The 18,350-nt window shown below is 36.7% G+C and overlaps 1 protein-coding gene across 3 annotated transcripts in view; it reads right to left on the bottom strand.

Moving 5' to 3' along the window:
• The window catches only part of LOC129238791 (protein trapped in endoderm-1), an 84,040-nt gene extending 71,625 nt beyond the window's left edge, over window positions 1-12,415 (bottom strand). For 2 of the 3 annotated variants that reach the window (XM_054873975.1, XM_054873974.1), the window contains exon 1: window positions 12,156-12,415. The gene's annotated coding sequence lies outside the window, so the exon portion shown is untranslated. The remainder of the gene's footprint in view (window positions 1-12,155) is intronic. The other variant, XM_054873976.1, reaches the window with a different exon arrangement.
• Window positions 12,416-18,350: the final 5,935 nt, after the last annotated feature.

Genomic DNA, 18,350 nt, shown 5'->3' with positions numbered 1-18,350 from the left:
TTTGGCAGTTGCTCCCTTGGTTTTGTGCAGTCGATTGTTTTGTGCTTCTGCGAACATTTTACGCAGCTTGGCTGCTTGCAGCAAGAGTTTTGAGTGCATCCGTAGGACTGACATGACTTGCATAGAGGTATTAATGTTGTTTGTTTAACCGCTTCAATTTTGACAACCGCATGCAAGATTTGTTTTAGTTTTTTTTATATCTTCAGTTGATTCGAATGTGAGTAGAAACATATCTGTTTTCGTTCTCACATTCTACTGTTACCATAATTGGTGGCGAACGTTGAGCTTTTTAATCATCTTTTAGTATTTTATTGATAATAATGATAATTAATTATAATTTGAATTTGAGCCTATTTTTTTAGAAGGACGCCGTCTTTTAGAAGGTCGCTTTTCTAGCTTGTTGTTGTTGTAGCAGCATAAACATTCCCCACATTTACATACGGGGAATGCTGCTCGAGTGACAGTCCTTGGCCGGATATAAATCCGGGTCGTTTCGGTAACGTAGAACCGACTGTCGTGGATACGTCGCTTTTCTAGCTCCTCTTCATCGGTTTCATATTAAGGTGGAGTTTTATTTTGCTATATACTGTTAGTTTTACAAGTGAATAAAGTTTATGATTTTAGTTAAGCTTTTTCTATTTTCAGGTGTTGTAGCTCATTTTTAAATTCAGCGCAGATTTGTTGTATATTTTGTAGTTGTTTCGATAAGTTTTTAATTTCTGCTTTCTCTATATTTCCTCGTTTTCTTAATACGTTTCCACCTCTAGGTGGTGGTGTGTTAATGGTGTCTCGATTTTTTAACGAATTTCCACCACCCGATGGAGGTGTTTTTTGCAAATTCATTTTTTATTTAAATGGTAGCCCTATTTGATTTGGCGACGATAATGCAGTTTCAAGTGATTTTGCTGATGTCCAGAACGGGTATCCAATCGCTTGTACCTAGTCACGGTAACTTTTGGTTTAATTTGATACTTTAAATTTGTTTGTTTATTTAGAGCACAAGTTCGACACGTCTACTCTCGGCAACTGTATACTCAGACGATAACGCCTTTAATGATGTTAAAGATATTAATTACTTCATGACCGTATTCAGGGAGTTCAAACTTAATATCATTTAGGTCGGTAGAATGATACATATTACACGAAATTACTTGAAACCCTTTCTCTTCCTCTGGTCAGCATGTGCAATATTGAGTAATTCGTTCTTTAAGTAGTGTTATTGTTCCTGTATAGTGCGTAGATTCCTTCGTTTATATCTTTATTTCATTCTTATTCTTAAGTACTTTTAGTTCGTACTTATTTTGTATACGTTCATTAAGAGCGTTAATAAAAGTGCTTAAAACTTGTACTTTTTGTACGTATGTGGATAGGCGGTAGCTTTGGTACGTATTTATGCTTTGTTGTTTTTGAATTAAGAGTTTGCGTTTCTTCATTTTCAGTCCCTTGTAATTCGTTCCCTTGATGCAGTATGTTAAATCTGTTATCTAACGACGATTTACTCAACCAATATATAAGCCAATATATAAGCTTAGTGTTGCGAGCGTAAGAATAGCTGTTTGTTGTTAATATTGTTAAAGTAGAGTGTGTGTTTTATCGATTTCCTTGCCTCTCATTTTCATGCAAGTTATGGAAACCCTCATAACACTAACAACAACACAACCACCAACCAAACCACCAAGGTTAAACGTAAAGAGACTAAAATTATTAAGAAATTGAATTAAAATATGAAAAACAAAATAAATACAGAATTCTTAAGAATTAATACTGAAGAATTAATTGCCGAACTAACAAAAAACTTGCAAAATGCTAATTAAGCAATACTAACATTTAGACAATAAGAAAACTAAAATTATTAAGAAATTGGTTTATTATTAAAATACAGAATAAGCAATTTTGTAATTAATTTATATCATTTCATTTAAACATTTTTAACAATAAAAAATCAATTGCAATTCAGCGGAGAAAAAAGGAAGTACTTTGTTTTTTCCATCTATTGGAGTTCAAATTATTACTCGCGTGAGAGCACAGGATTTGTGCGGTTGATTATATTGGGTTGGCAACTATGGATTTGCGGATTTTTTTCGAAAATCAAAGACAATTTTTTCGTGAAACTAAATAACTTTGTTCTGTAATGTATTGCCATTTTGATCAATGTCCTTTTGCCATCTTTCAGGCAGCATCATAATCCCACGTTCATAAAACTTCTGGTTCTTATTAGCAATAAACTGAATCAGGCACGATTTGACATCATCATCATTATTGAAATTTTTACATCCCAACCAAGCTCGAAAAATTTTTGCCGAGTGGCCAAAGATGTGTGTGACCTTGCATTGTCATGATGGAATACAATACTTTTTCGATTTGTGAAATCGGGTCGCTTTTCTTCAACTGCATTGTTTAATTTCTTTAGTTGTTCAATATAGGCATCAGAATTGATCGTTCGGTTGGGTGGTAAGAGTTCAAAGTAGACAATTCCTTTGTAATCCCACCAAACTGATAACAAAACCTTTTTTTGATGAATATCAGCTTTTGATGTTGTTTGAGCTGGTTCACCTGGACTGCTCCACGATCTTTTACGCTTGATATTGTTGTAAACAACCCATTTTTCATCGCCAGTTATCAGTCGTTTTGAAAATGGATCATTTTCATTACGTTTCTTGAGCAAATCGCAGCTATTAATGCGTTGCGTTAAATGCGTTTCTTTCAGTTCGTGAGTTTGAACATAGCCAAGTTGTTTTAAGTCATTTTCAGTACATGAAGCTTCTTTGCAATCTCACGTGTTGTACTGTGACGATCCGAATCGATTTTTGCTTTGATTAGAGCGTCATCAATTGCAACTGGACGACCAGAGCGTTTTTCATCTTTGAGTGAAAAATCACCAGAACGAAATTTGGCAAACCAATTTTGACACTGCCGTTCTTTTAAGGCTTCGTCACTATAAACAGCACACCTTTAGGAGCTTGCAAAATATCACGAAATTGTTCCTTTTGATATTCCATTTTTCAACGAACGCCCAACGAAAACTACGCAACCCATCAAAAAACTTTTTCGCAATTTACTTAGTTGCCAGCCCAATATATAATATTAGAATTGCAGTTACACTGTGAGAGCGCTTACGCTCACACGGAGCAGAGTGCACTAATTTAATGCGATATTGGTAAACTTGCACTAGTTTTGTTTATTCATGTTCTTTTTTTTGTAGGTTGGGTGTTGCAAAGTGCAAGTTAGCGATTTTTGCACTGTTGATATTTAAAATCATTACCCCGTTTATTTATGAAATATCCGCGATATTTCACCGGGCTTTAGTAGATATTGCGCGGAACTTAGCGACTTTAGAACTTTTGATATTTGGAGTCGTTAACTCGTTTATTTATCAAATATCCGCGATATTTCACCGGGTTTTAGTAGATATTTCGCGGAGCAATTTATAACCACGTCCATAAACTTGTACACATAATCCAAAAACATATAACACACTATTCCGTCACTATCAAGCAACTGTTTTTACAAACTTTAACAGGGGCTTTTTTTAAATACATTGTGTGAATACGTTATTTTTTGATTATTTTAATATTTGGTACGATTACCATTAGCTTCAAACACATTTTCCAGGCGCTCTTTCATGAAATGGACAACGTCGCCCTATAAGTTCGGTATATTCTGTCATTCCTCCATTACCATAGCCTTTTAATGCAGCTGCATTTTTTGCATGTCTTTAAGCGACTCTTTTCTTCAAATATGCCTACGAATTTTCAATTTCGATAACGGCTTAAGCAATTTTGGCCGAATTTAACTAAAGTTTTCCAGTCGTTTCTTTCTCGTGCTAACCGGTGCACAGTGCGGCCGATTCCCAAAAAGCTGGCCAAAAGTCGAAAAAAAAAGTTTCTAGATAGAGTTTTTTTGTCTTTGGGTTGGCTACAGTAATGCCTTGAGTAGTGAAAACTGTTCATAGCAACGTCCTGTACCCTAAGTATCCTCTGTATTTTCAGTCGCAACGTGGCCTTCGTTTGAGCATCGTATTACTGTCGATGAATAGTGAAAGTTGTACACATTTGAAAGATTTTGTAATGGAGTAAATTGAACAAAACCAAATGGAATCATCTTCGGAAGGTTAGTAAAATACGAGAAATCTTTAGTACATATCAATACCTCGACACAAAATTTTTAGCTGCAGCAATACGTAGATACATTTTTTGCAATTTTTTTCAAAATTTTAAGATCAAATTCGTCAGCGACCCCGACAACCCCCGAGTAAGAAATTTTGAATCAATTACTTAATTTTTTGAGTTTTGGCCAGCTTTTCGGGAATCGGCCGCACTGTGCGGTGCCAGTTGCAAACACCAAGTGAAGCCAAGTCCTTTTCTTCCTCTGCTACCACCAGCTAGTACCGCATCGAACACTTTCAAAGCGTTTAAATCCATTCGGGCGATATGACTCAGCCAACAAAACCGCAGGATCTTTATTCCCTGCGCTATGTCTATTGCGTCGTAAAGCTCATACAGCTCATTGTTCCATCGCTTACGGTAGTAGCCGTCGGTAACATGCAAGGGACCAAAAATCTTTAGAAGAATCTTTCTCTCATGCACTCCAAATGACGCCCCAATGGATGTTGTCATCATCCAAGTTTCCGCGCCATACGATAGGTCGGGCATGATGAGAGTTTTAATCGTCGAGAGAAGACTTTACTACTCAATAGCCTACTTAGTCCAAAGTAGCACTTGTTGGCAACAGAGATTCTACGTTGGATTTCTAGGCTGACATTGTTATCGATATTGTTGCTGGTTCCTAAATAAACGAAGCCTTTTACAATCTCGAAATCATAGTTTTCAACACTGACGTGGGCGCCGATACGCGAGTGCGCCGACTGTTTGATGACAGTGTGTGTCGATTAGCCTCTCATGAGTCTCTTCGAAGACTTTTCTTGATGTGAATATCTGGTCAATTGTAGTTTTTCCAGTTCTAAAGCCACACTGATAAGCTCCACTCAATTGGGTGATGGTGGGTTTCAACCACAGATTGCAGTATCACCCTTCTTGTGGATTGGGCAAAGCATGCCCCTTACCAGCTCCTCGCAGCTATGTTTGAATAGTGAGTTTCAATCACAGATTGCTGAATCACCCTTCTTGTGGATTGGGCAGAGCATGCCCCTTACCAGCTCCTCGCAGATATGTTTGAATAGCTCAGCCGGCAGTCGTTCATTTTCAGCTCCTCGCAGCTATGTTTGAATAGTAGGTTTCAATCACAGATTGCTGAATCACCCTTCTTGTGGATTGGGCAGAGCATGCCCCTTACCAGCTCCTCGCAGATATGTTTGAATAGCTCAGCCGGCAGTCGTTCATTTTCATAAATTTTCCATAGGAAAAAACTACCTTTTTTTCTTATATTTTTTCTGGGGTAACATAATAAAATATTTCGCGCACATTTTTGGAGAATCGGATAGGTCATAACAAAATGTATCTGGTTTTAATATTATTTTTGGTATTACGCATTACTACTTCAGAATAACATTATAAGTAGTTTGATTTATTTTTTATTTTCTTACATTTAAGTATGGCCTTAGGTAGGTAAGTAGGCCATGTGACTGCCAAAATGACCTGTCGTAGGTTCATTGTGATACCACTAGAACTTCTTCCTTACATTATGGGATCCCTTTCAAACCATCCTGTGGCTTTTATAAAAGAGCTTTACTTCGTTAGTTTAAGATGCGCTATATTCGCTATATCTGTTAAAAATGCAATACCAAGCGTGTGAAGTCTTTTTCTAGCTAATCCTTCACACTCACAAAGGAGATGTTTAATAGTTTTCTCTTCATCTGTATTGTAGCAAATTCTTCAATAATCATAGTATGGAACTCCCAGTCTTCTTGCATGATTACCTATTGGACAATGACCAGTTAAAACACCTATCAATGTTCTTGTATTCTCTCTATTGAGTTTTAGCAGGCATTTCGAACGACCACTGTTGAGTTTCGGAGATGTCAATTTGCTCAATTAGCATGTTGTTAGGTGTTGCCATTTTGTATTTACTATTTTAATAGTTTTTCTGTCTATCATTAATTTGCTAGTGGAAATGGCTATAGGTATTAACGTTTTATCCAATTCGATATGAAGGGTTGAATCAATTCGACCAAGTTCATCTGCTTTGCAGTTTCCTGCTATATTCCTATGGCCTGGCACCCAATTAAGGTGTACTTTGTAGTATTGAGACACGATATTTAGTAGATTAAAACATTCTATGACTGTTTTTGACGAGTGCGTTTTGGATTCTAATGCTTTTATGGCTGCTTGACAGACTGAGTAAATGAAGACTTCATTTGTGGATAATGCTCTGTTGTTATTGTAGCAGTATCTCTGCCCTGTCAGTGTAGCGTAATTACCGGTCGTCTTCATCTAGCTCATCTAACGGTAGGCCCAGGAAACTAACTGTTTCGACAGGTTGGGTTCGATGAATGTCGTTTATGGCCTGTCTGTACACTGTCCGATCCAGTAGCTGTCTGTCTGTTTTGTCTGGGATTTCGTCCGCGTAGTTGAGGAAATGCCTCCTGATGTGCCTGGGAGGTGGCCCAGGCTCAATCAGGTGTCTGCATGGGTGAGCCCTACAGTAGCACCCTAGCAGAAACTACTTACTGAGCAATTTGTTATGCTCCTTAACAGGCAGCATAAGGGCCTCATGGTGTTGTAATGGTGACATCATAAGACATCCTGTCGCAGTCCTTAATTCAGTGTTTTGGCAGGTCTGAAGCTTCGTCCACTGCTAATCACTGGTTCCAGGCGACCAGATAGGCGCAGCATGGTTTAGAACCGGTCGGCCTATTACTTTAAAAGTCGACAGCAACATTTACTTGTCTTTGCCCCAAGTGCTACCGGCGAGCGTCTTGAGAACCTTGTTGCGATTCTGTACTTTAGTTGCAATAGCGGTTGTATGCGCTGAGAAGGAGAGCAAGCTGTCAAAGGTAACTCCCAATATTTTGGGGTTGTTAACCCTCGGAATTTGTGTATCATCGACTTTCATCTTGAGTTGTAGCTTGACCTCTTTTGTCCAGGTGGTAAAATGGGTCGCGTGGATTTTGTGGGAGAGAGTTGTAAATTCCTCGCAGTGAAGAAGCGTTTACCGTGGAGCAGGCCCGTGCGCACGGGGGGTTTGCAGGGTTGAAACCCCACCCAGACGAAGTTTAAAAAAATTGTTTTTGTTTGTGTTTACTTAAGTAGTAATAAATGTATAGTATATGTTCAATTACTTCTATAAAATCTATAATAGCTAATGACATAGATCGATTAGATGTACAGAGAAAACAAATTATATACGAATAAAGCATGAGATCATTGATGAGTTATTATAAATCATATTATAATAAATTAATTTCAATCTTTTTTTGATTATCATTTATCCTTATCCCCAATCAATGATTCATCATATCCAAAACTGTGACTTAAGCGTGTACTGTGTCATAAATTTATAAACATAAGTAAAGTATATCAGACCCCTAAATCTGAGGGTCTGCGCACGGGCGTGCCTTGGAGCATAGGCCATCAATGTCATTGCCCGACGCCATTATTGTGCAGTCGTCGACGTATGAGACCAGACTCCCTCTGGTGGCAAACTGACTGACTGGATAATTCTCTCGTTTTTAGCGCTGTGAGTACTCCCTTAATAGCAGTAACTTCCGCTTGAAATACACTACAGTAATCGGGTGGACGAAATGATAGCTTTATCTCCAGTTTTTCGGAGTAGACCCATCCACCTACTTTATTATCTAATTTTGAGCCGTTTGTATAGCCGTTTGCAGTCGTCGACGTATGAGACCAGACTCCCTCTAGTGGCAAACTGACTGGATACTACTCTCGTTTTTATCGCTGTGAGTCCTCCCTTAATAGCAGTAACTTCCGCTTGAAATACCCTACAGTAATCGGGTGGACGAAATGATAGCTTTATCTCCAGTTTTTCAGAGTAGACCCGTCCACCTACTTTATTATCTAATTTTGAGCCGTTTGTATAGATATTTATTTCATCTTTATGTTCAATTAGGCCGTTATCAAAATATTCTTTCGAGGGAAAAATTGTAATAAAGGATTTGTTAAAGTTAATGTAATTCGTATATCAAAACTCTGTGTTACAAGGAATACAGGCGAATTTCTCCAATATGGTCGAATGACCTTTATGGGTGGTTCTGAATGAGTTTATTTCTCTTAATATGAGAACTGACTTGGCAGCCACTTGTCTACCGAATATTTCGTTTAGCAATAAGTTCAGCATTATATTTAATGCATCTGTAGGTATGGTATACTTCAAAAGGCTCCACTAATACAAAGACTGGCCATCCTTTGTATATGATCTATAGTCTTTTCTAAGGCCGCCCACCATACCAGTACGCCGTAAGTTAGGATTGGTATTACAATTGCTGTGTAAATCCAATTAACAATGTAAGGGGAAAGTGCCAAAGTTTATCCTATTCGTCTTTTACAGGACTAAAGTGCTATAGTGGCTTTCCTTACTTCGACATTTGACTTCCAATTGAGTTTCCTGTCTAGTATTAATCCCAAGTAGAGGGCTTCCTCCCTAATCGAGAGTACCTTAGTGATGGAGGAACTACTTTCGGAATATTGTGTTTCCTAGTAAATAGAACCATTTCAGTTGCGTTTGGCCCGTTTGCTTTCGACCACTTTACAACTGAATTTAATATATACTAAATATACAATGGCTCAATAAAGAACTCGGACACCCAAATGATGTGGTTTTAAATTAAAATGCAAACCTAATGCGTTTATGTGTCATATTTATTTTCGTTTTTCAAGCATATTTTTCAAAACTACAAATATATAAATAAACTTTAACTCATTCGTACATAGAAAATGCAAACATAAAAACTTAGCAAAATACATGACAATGCCAGCCAAATCCCATGGCAGCCGGTTCTACGTACCGGAATGACTCGGGTTTTTCCCGACCAAGGGCTGCCGCCCCAGTAAACTAGCCCTGTCTAGTGTACCGTATCTCACCCCCAATCTTTTGTCACAGGAGCAATTCCTTGCAGCACGTTTGCTCCGAATACTTCTGTTGTAGTAGCATAAACATTCCCCATACTTCCATACGGGGAATGCTGCTGGAGTGACAGTCCTTGGCCGGATATAAATCCGGGTCGTTTCGGTAACGTAGAACCGCCTGTCGTGGAAACGTCCGTCTGTCTCCGCATACTTCCCTTCAGGGCTGGCGTCGAACCCAACCCCGTACCAGAGGTATTTTACTGCTGCATCTGTCACAAACGGCTCCACCCGAACTCCACCTCGGTTAGGTGCAACAAGTGCAACGGGTGGTGCCATCTTAAGACCTGTTCAGGCCTTAAGACTCATAAGGAGTGGTCCACAAGGTATGTGGCCACGTTTTGCTCCCACCATCAGGCGGACCCTGCCTCAACGGCGCTACCGCTCTCAGTGCCGGCACTTCAAACTGCCTCCACCAATAACACCTCAACGGTAAGGCGCCCTCATGCGCAACACAACTCCCCCAACGACCCACAACCTTCCGGGTCCTATCCCAGTGCGGAGACAAACGACGACGTCCCCAACAGGGTAGTGAGCAATTGCAGCAACTCGCCTGATATTACAATTGCTAGCGCAGGTCTGATAAATAGCATAACCTGGCGACCTCTGCTATCGCTAACCAGATTGGCGGAATTTACTGAAAACATCTTCGCCGCTCTCCCCATTCCCACCGATGTGCACGCAGGCGAACGTGCATTCCGCAAAGCAATCACAGCTGCCGCTGCTCGCTTCATACCCTTCATGTACATATATACAAGTTACAAAAACAAAAATATTTTTAAAAATAGAGAAAGTTTAGAATAAAATATCACGCGATCTTTTAATCCAAATTTTCACATGTGACGCTTATTTATTGGTCTATGAATAAGGTAGTGCGGTTTTTTTCGAAATTTGAATTTCGGATCATTCCCATGGCTTTTAAACGTTTGGAAATGGTTGATTGATCAACTCCCAAAGTTTTTGTAACCTCTTCTTGCGTTTGAGCCGGATCTTGATCGAGCAATTCCTCCAATTCGGTATCCATGAACTTTGGCGGCGCGGCCAAAATCACCACTTTTAAAGCGTGCAAACCACTTCTGGCACGTTCGCTCAGCTAGAGCATGCTCACCATAAACTTCCACCAAGATACGATGACTTTCGGCTGCTTTTTTCTTCATATTAAAATAATGAAGAAGAATTCCCCGCAAAAACACATTATTTGGCACGAAATTCGACATTTTCAAGTGTGGTAAAAATATTGTTGTTTACGCTTCAAATAAAAAACTTATACTGACGTTTGTGCCTTACGACAGTAGCTCTCCAATGAATGTTTGGAAATGTGGATCGATGGAATAATAATCAAGTTACGCCATCTGTTGTAAAACCGCACGAACTTATCCATAGACCAATAATTTTAAGCATATATTTTTACAAATACTGAAAATTTGGAATAAGATTCACGCGATTTTTAGGCCAAATTATCACCTACGACGCATTTTTGTTTCACAATATACATATGTATATACGTGTTACAAAAAAAAAAAATTTTTATAAAATAAAATTTTTATAAAAATAATACATTTTTCGCGAAAAATTGAAAATTGAAAAAAAGATTGTAAGAGGGGATAGAGAGGTGTATCCCCATCTTAAAACTGAAAACCGTACCCTCCGCATGCTTATAGTTTTTAAGTCATTTATTGTTAAAGTTGTGTAATTTAGCGAAAAGTTGGTGTTGCCAGACAGCTGAAATAAGAACGAAGTTCGCATGCAGACACGTTCACTTTGCAAATCTGCAGTATTTTTTTATTTAGTTTAGAATTGAGAAACCTTTTCGAAAATATAAATTTACATAAAATTGAATTTTACAGGAGCGTCGACTAGGAGGGTTTTTGTAAATTTGTAAAATTTTTACTTGGATTTTTTTTCGCGTGGGCGGCCTTCGGCCTTGCTTCAAAACAATAACGCTCATCAGTCCAACTCCGGTTACGCATCCGCAGAATTTTTGTATAGAACTATTTTCCGCGTTGGCGGCCTTCGGCCGCGCTTCAAAAATCACCCTCCCCAGTCCAACTTCGGCTACGCATCCACCGTATTTTTGTATAGAACTACTAGCCGCGTGAACGTCCTTCGGCCGCGCTTCCAAAAAATAAACCTTATAAGTCCAACTTCGGTTACGCAATACTCAGTATTTTGGCATAGAACTCCTTTTCGTGTGGGCGCAAAGAACTCCTTTTCAGTCGGTTCTACGTTACCGAAACGACCCGGATTTATATCCGGCCAAGGACTGTCACTCGAGCAGCATTCCCCGTATGTAAGTATGGGGAATGTTTATGCTGCTACAGCAACAACAACTTCATTTTTGTTCACATTTTTATATTCATTTGCATTCATCCGGCAACACTAACTGTTTTCAATTCCAATTAATTCTTATTCGCGTTGAAAATTGGAAAGTGTTGATATAGAAAAATACATATTATAATGTACTAAACTATAGTGAAGTTCCCGAGGGCACTTTGAAGGCAAATAATTATTAAACTATTATTTCCGGACTAATTGGGAGCTATTAAGGTTGTTCATCTCCCTAACATTTCCACCAAGTTTCATTAAATAAGACATTATAGCTTGCCTAAAATTACCCATGTTACATTATAGAAAATCCCAGCCAATTTTTCGGCAGCGGCATTTATAAATTTTACGATAAAACAACATTTTCATAAATAGTATGATTTATAAAACCTAAGTTAAATGCTTGTTGGGTTCAGAATTGCTTTATACATTTCAGTACAAGATGCAAATACGGTCCTAGAAACCCTATTTTTTAAGCTTTGTCTGGAGGTTTTATAGGGACCCTAGGAGGTTCGGACTTTCATAGTTATAATGGTGTGACATTGCTCTTTCTTGCTCACGCCCCCTCCGCCCCACATCCAAGTATATTGTGGTAGTAATGAAAAGTTTATTATTTCCAAGCTTCATTAAATGTATCAATATACTCTACCCACAATTGCTCATGCAAGCTCATGCAGTATTACACTAAAGCCCTCCACCCCCCATTCGACAATTTTTGACCGATCTTGGTATCCAGGCCGTAAACTAGATAAATACTAAGCAAAATATATGTTTACTTGTTGTTATACTCACAGTATTTCTTCTCATTATGATATTTATTCGTAAATAAGAATTACACAAACGATTTGTCCGTGCTTATTCACAACACTACTTAAAATCATATACAACTTTCATAATTTACAACTTTAATATTTTTGTACCTTAGGTTAACGAATAAATAAGGCAGTTGTGAAAATACATAATTTGCTAATAAATATAAACTATCGCGACACAATTCTTTATATCCAATATATTTATAGTAAACAGAGGCTTAAAATAGGCTCAGACACAGATGTGTGTAATACGATTGAATAGGTTATAAATTTATCGAGTACATAGAAATCTCTCAAGCTTAAAAAGATCGACTTATGAAATCGATCATGCAAAACCACTTTTTATATACAGTGACTCACAGCTTTATGTAGGTAATACTTTTTTTAGAAAAAAGAATATGACTCGATGTTTATTAAATTTAATAAAGAAAATGTATACGACTTGTAATGAGATATGTAGGTATGTACTGTTTACCACTGCAGAAAGAACAATAACAAAACAAAGCTTGCTGAAAAAAATGTAGAAACAAATAGTTTTCTCATCAAAATATGCTCACAGCTTAAATGATGCAATGTTTTTTTTTATTTTCTCTGAGAATGCAAAAACGGCGAAAAGTATTTTTTTCTGTTTAGCTTAGCGACTTAAGTCATTCTCAAAAAATGTTTGTAAAGAAAAATGAGAAAACGGACCTCACTTGAAAAAAGGGAAGACGTTATTCGTCATTATAAAGAGAAATTGCAGAAATTGTTGCTAATAGTTCCTCAACTGCCCAGCACATTGTAAAAAGGTTTCGCCACGAAAACAAGATAGAAGATAAGGCAGATCTGCGCTAAATAAAATATTTAATGATGCAGATAAGTGGTGGATTTTTCCTCGATTTTCCGGATTTAAAAGCTCCAAAATTAACGAACGAAGTCGAAAAATACTTAGGCAAGATTTGTAACCCTGAAACTGTTCGCGGAGTTCTTCGCGAAGAAAATTTTCATGGAAGGACTGCCCGAATTAAGCCATTAATTAATGCTCGTAATAGAAAACAAAGAATAGAGTTTTGCAGACAACATTTGAGCAAAGACATTTCGTTCTGGAAGTCCGTTGTTTTTGCGGATGAAAGCAAATTTAACCTTTTCAGGTCTGATGGGAAATCCTGCGTTTGGATAAAACCAAACACCGCTGTTCAACCATGTAATTTGCGCTTTACAGTTAAACACAGCGAGGGCAGTGTGATAGTATGGGGTTGCTTGTCCTATTCAGATGTCGGAAATTTAGCATTTATCGAGGGAAACATGAATAAAGAGATGTATCTGGATCTGCTAAAAGATAATTTAGTACAAAGTGCGGATAAAATGGGCATTATAATTCGTTCACAAATGAATTAATCACCTATAAATCGACCAAATTTATCTACCCGTTCACATATGGCAGATTACCTGCAAAATTGACAATCAGCTGTTAATACAGCTTTGGGAGGTTTTTCCTTAAACAAATTATTTTGGTTGAATATTCGGTGTTTTTGGTTTGTTTAATTATTATTAACGATATGAAGAAAAGACAAAGAGAAAAAATAGCTTATTTAATAGCACAATAAACAGTTGGAGCAAATCCGTAAGCGACGTTTACTGAGGTTGCAAAAAATTATGGCAGCAATGCGCATGAGATATTCTATATTACATTTTATAATAAGTAATAAGAGGACAAAACGTTTATGGACACTCGCTTTTTTCTGTAAAATGAATCCATAATTAATAATATGTATTTAACAAAAATTTTATTACAATTACAATATATTTACAGACCTATTTTCTTTGCCGGCATTCATTTCATTTAGTTTTTATTTTGCCGGTAATCTACCATTGTGAACATGTACATTAATATTGTGGATTTATTGCTAATTACTGCATAAGTGAACGTACTTTATGTTGTTATTCTATACATAATATCGGTCGTGTACTTCCAATATTGGTTGATGTATCGAGGTATCGATGTTCTTCTTAATCTCTAAACGATGAACTATTGAAATGAATTTTTCTCAAAATTTTGGTTGTGGGGTTGTGCTCTGTGCAGCAAATATATGTATTATTATAATTTCGGGATGGGCTTTAAAATGGGTAGAAGAGGAGGCAACTCTTAGCCGAGGAATGTTTGCAATACAAATGTTGTGTGGCATTCTGGGGATTCTCTCCTTCACAAATCCTAATGGCTCGCTTTTTAAGTCATCCGTGTGGGATTTAATAATTATGTTTCAACTAAATATAATTCCTATTTTGGTTATAAAAGATGCATGTCAACTTGCGGACGTGACGACTGGTATATTCTTATACGGAGCAGCAACCTTAGCCGTAATTTCAACGTTTGCACATTGGAAACATATGAAAATCAAAAAGATTGTGTCTGGTATATCTGTAATGTACAGCTCAGCATTGTTATGCGTTTTATCATTTGCTATAGACGAGTGCTATTGGATATTTGGATTTGCTGCGTTAATAATTTGCAATGAATTTGTATTAAGCCGATTAATAACACCCTACGAGATATCATACCTGGAATTTAAAAATATTGAGCTCTGTTTTTACGAAATTTTCGCTTTAAATGCCGTCAACGAAGCAGCGTTTGCTATAAGATGATCTTATGTTTGGAGTGTTATGTACAGAAATTCGTTTTAAAATAGTAATTTTATTAATTTTTCTGAGTAAAAATTTTAATCTAATTAGTTTTAATGCTAAAAGTTGGTTTTATATTTGCGATTATACCGCAAATGGAATACTTTATAGTATTGTATAAGCAGTTTATGGGGCACATGGGAAAAGTTTCTTAAAGAAATTATTTGCAACAGTCTGATATGGCGTCAGCGCTGATTCGAGATTAGCTAATAAGAAATTTCAAGCTACTGAGGGACTCATAATTGATGAGTACAGTCGACGAGATAATTCATGTGGTTTTTGTGGCGTATATTGAATTCATATTCAAGCCTTGTTCTGCCATATTTTTCCGCACCTTGCACAATCTTTTTATTTATGCCACAATTTCAAATCAGGAAAGCTCGGTAAAATTTTTTAACATTACTTTAATTATACATGGTTTAATGTAGTGCGTTTTTTTATATTTGATATTTAGAAATTTAGTAATATAAAATGAAAATATAAATTAAATAATTCAGAAATACTGGATATGAACTGATTTATAAATCAACCATAAAGGTAATACATATAAACATTCATTCACATTCCCATGGCAGCCGGTTCTCATTATCGGAATGACTCGGGCTTTTCCCGCCCAAGGGCTGCCGCCCCAGTAAACTAGTCCTGTCTAGTGAACATTTCTCTTTATTATGATAATATTGGTATGGCTCAATTACATATGGAACAAAGTATCGGCCAAATGGCCGCCGCGGCCTCGGCGGCACACCTCCATCCGATGGTCCAAATTTTCGATGACGCTGAGGCATAATTGGGTTCTATGCCGTTAATGTGTCGAATTATCTCATCCTTTAGCTATTGAATTTTTGCTGGCTTATCGACGTACACCTTTTCTTTCAAATAACCCCAAAGAAAGAAGTCCAACGGTGTCAAATCACATGATCTTGGCGGCCAATTGACATCGCCGCAACGTGAAATTATTCGGCCTTCAAATTTTTCGCGCAAAAGAGCCATTATTTCGTTAGCTGTGCGACAAATGGCACCATCCTGTGGAAACCACATCCAGATCTTCCAATTCGGGCCATAAAAAGTTCGTTACCATCTCATGATAGCGAACACTATACACAGTAACTGCCTGACCGGCCTTAATTTGGAAAAAAAAAACAAAACCAAACAGTCATTCTTTGTGGGTGCATTGGTTTTTCGGCAATCAGTCTTGGATTATCATTCGCCCAAATGCGGCAATTCTGCTTATTGACGAATCCACTGAGGTGAAAATGTGCCTCATCACTGAAGATGATTTTCTTCGAAAATTGGTCATTCACTGTTGCCATTTCCTGCCACCATTCTGACCATTGACGACGATTGAAATGGTCAAGAGGCTTTTGTTCTTGAGTCAATTGCACCTTGTAAGCGTGTAAATGCAAGCCTTTATGCATAATGTTCATCATCATAATGCTCCTACCGACCCGGTTTGCTCTTTCCGATTGTACGCACATTTGAACGATTAAATTGACCGAAAAAATCACGAAGGGCGCGATATGCATTTTGATTTGAACGCCTGTTTTCATAATATGTCTGAATAACTTTAACGCGTTGCTCGTTTGTGTATCTTTCCATGGTTCAAATTGAGTTAGTCTGAAATTGAAAAATGTCAAATGAAAAGCAGAAAAAAGCTTGACGTTTAGGTGTGGTTCAATCGGCCCTTGAAATTTAACCACCCTTTAGAAAAAAAAAATCTTCACGTTTCATTTTAGTTAATTATATACATTTGTTACTCTTTCGACATGTTCTTATGGTTTAATAGTAATCCTGGGGGACTTACATTAAATTATTTTTCCTCAAAGCAATTTCTATTACTCCAAAATCACTATCATTTGGCAAAAATAAATGTCCTGATACTAAAAACTTATGGTCAATAATATCTGCCGACTGCACAATTTTCAACCATGTTACTGCCACTTTTATATTCCTGTTCTGCCCAGTACACATATCGCTGTAAGCTACGATATGTTTCTGATTTTTAAAATTTTTGAGGTGTTTTAATATACAAGATACTACTTTTTGAGAACCTCTCGATGCCACAGTTTCATCCCAGGCATACATGTAAACTTCATTATTGTGAAAATTATGACAACCTATTGGAAAATGTAACGCCTTTTCTAAGTCGAATGAAAAAGCGAAATATACATACATTTGGATTATTTCGGGCCAAATCTTGATCTTCTTTTAATGATTTTCTGGTCAATTCAGCACATCTTAAATTAATATTATGCTCTTCCGTGAGTTAATCCTTTTCTTCCGTATTACAAGATGCTTTAATTTTAATATTCAATTGATAACTTTTTTGGCAAGTTTTTTTTTGTGGGTGATGAAAATGTAAATTAATTCGTTTTTAAAAATTTTCTACATATAATGTATGTATTAACATTGCTTACATTTTTTTGTTTACACTCTTCCAGGTACTCGTATAAATTAAACATTTTAGTAACATTTAATTCAGGGTGTAAGTACCTTCTACTTGGATTATGAGACCTTGTGTAATGAGAATGGAAAATATTGAGGAAAAGATTTAATATGATTTTTTACGGCTTCTCTATTCTCTTCATTAATTTTCCTAAAAGATCCACGCAAATCACTTCCAATATTTTTACATTTTAAAATACTTTGTAATCGGCCTACTGATATATTAAAAGTACTCAAAAATAATTTTTTACATACTGAAACATTTCCGTGAGTAGTTTTTAAGTAATATTTGAAAGTGTAATTTCTTGGCGAACCTTTGCCGTTTCTTAAGCGTTTACGTTGCACAATATGCTGTTCGGTAACTCCATGTAAATATAAATTTTGTCAATAATATCTGCATTTGAAATTCCCCAAATTCCAAAAGTTATCAAATAATAAGTTTAATAGGTAGTAAATAATAAGTTTGTACAATGATTTGTACAATCGTTAGTTCAAATGGTAAGTATTGTAGACCAGAACAAAAGTTGTCGGATCGTTTAAAGTTAGTGATTCGGACTAAAGAGCAACTGACTTGCCGATTTCAACGCGATTTTTGAGCGACTTTAAACTTACTTTATAAATATTCGTTTCATTACTTTATTATTAAGCCTATTATTACAGAAGCTGTAACAAGAAGTATTTAACCTAATTGTAAATTATCTAATCTTAGACACAAGCAGAGATCTCGGCAAAACAGCATCGATATCAAGCGAAACTATAGATTTTATAAGGCTCATAAGTGGTCCAGTAGTAAGAGTACTCGTATAATTAAAGAAATTAAGTAAAATACGACAACATGAAAAAGATGATACAAACGAGAAACGATTAAGTCACATATACATACATACTATGTGCATTTTTCCCAATTGAACAACTTCATACGGAAGGAAACATACTAATTCAATTTTTACCTACTAAGAGAGAACAAAAAATAATGACTTCGAAATTTGCCCGAGCATAGAAATGTCCAGTACGGAACTTTTTACTAGACTATTTACTGTTATTTATATATATATATATATATGCATGTGACAGG

This window comes from Anastrepha obliqua, chromosome 2 (assembly GCF_027943255.1).
Source record: "Anastrepha obliqua isolate idAnaObli1 chromosome 2, idAnaObli1_1.0, whole genome shotgun sequence".
Classification (NCBI taxonomy): Eukaryota; Metazoa; Arthropoda; class Insecta; order Diptera; family Tephritidae; genus Anastrepha; species Anastrepha obliqua.
Note: the sequence above shows the minus strand (reverse complement) of the source record. Positions and strands in the feature narration are given on the sequence as shown.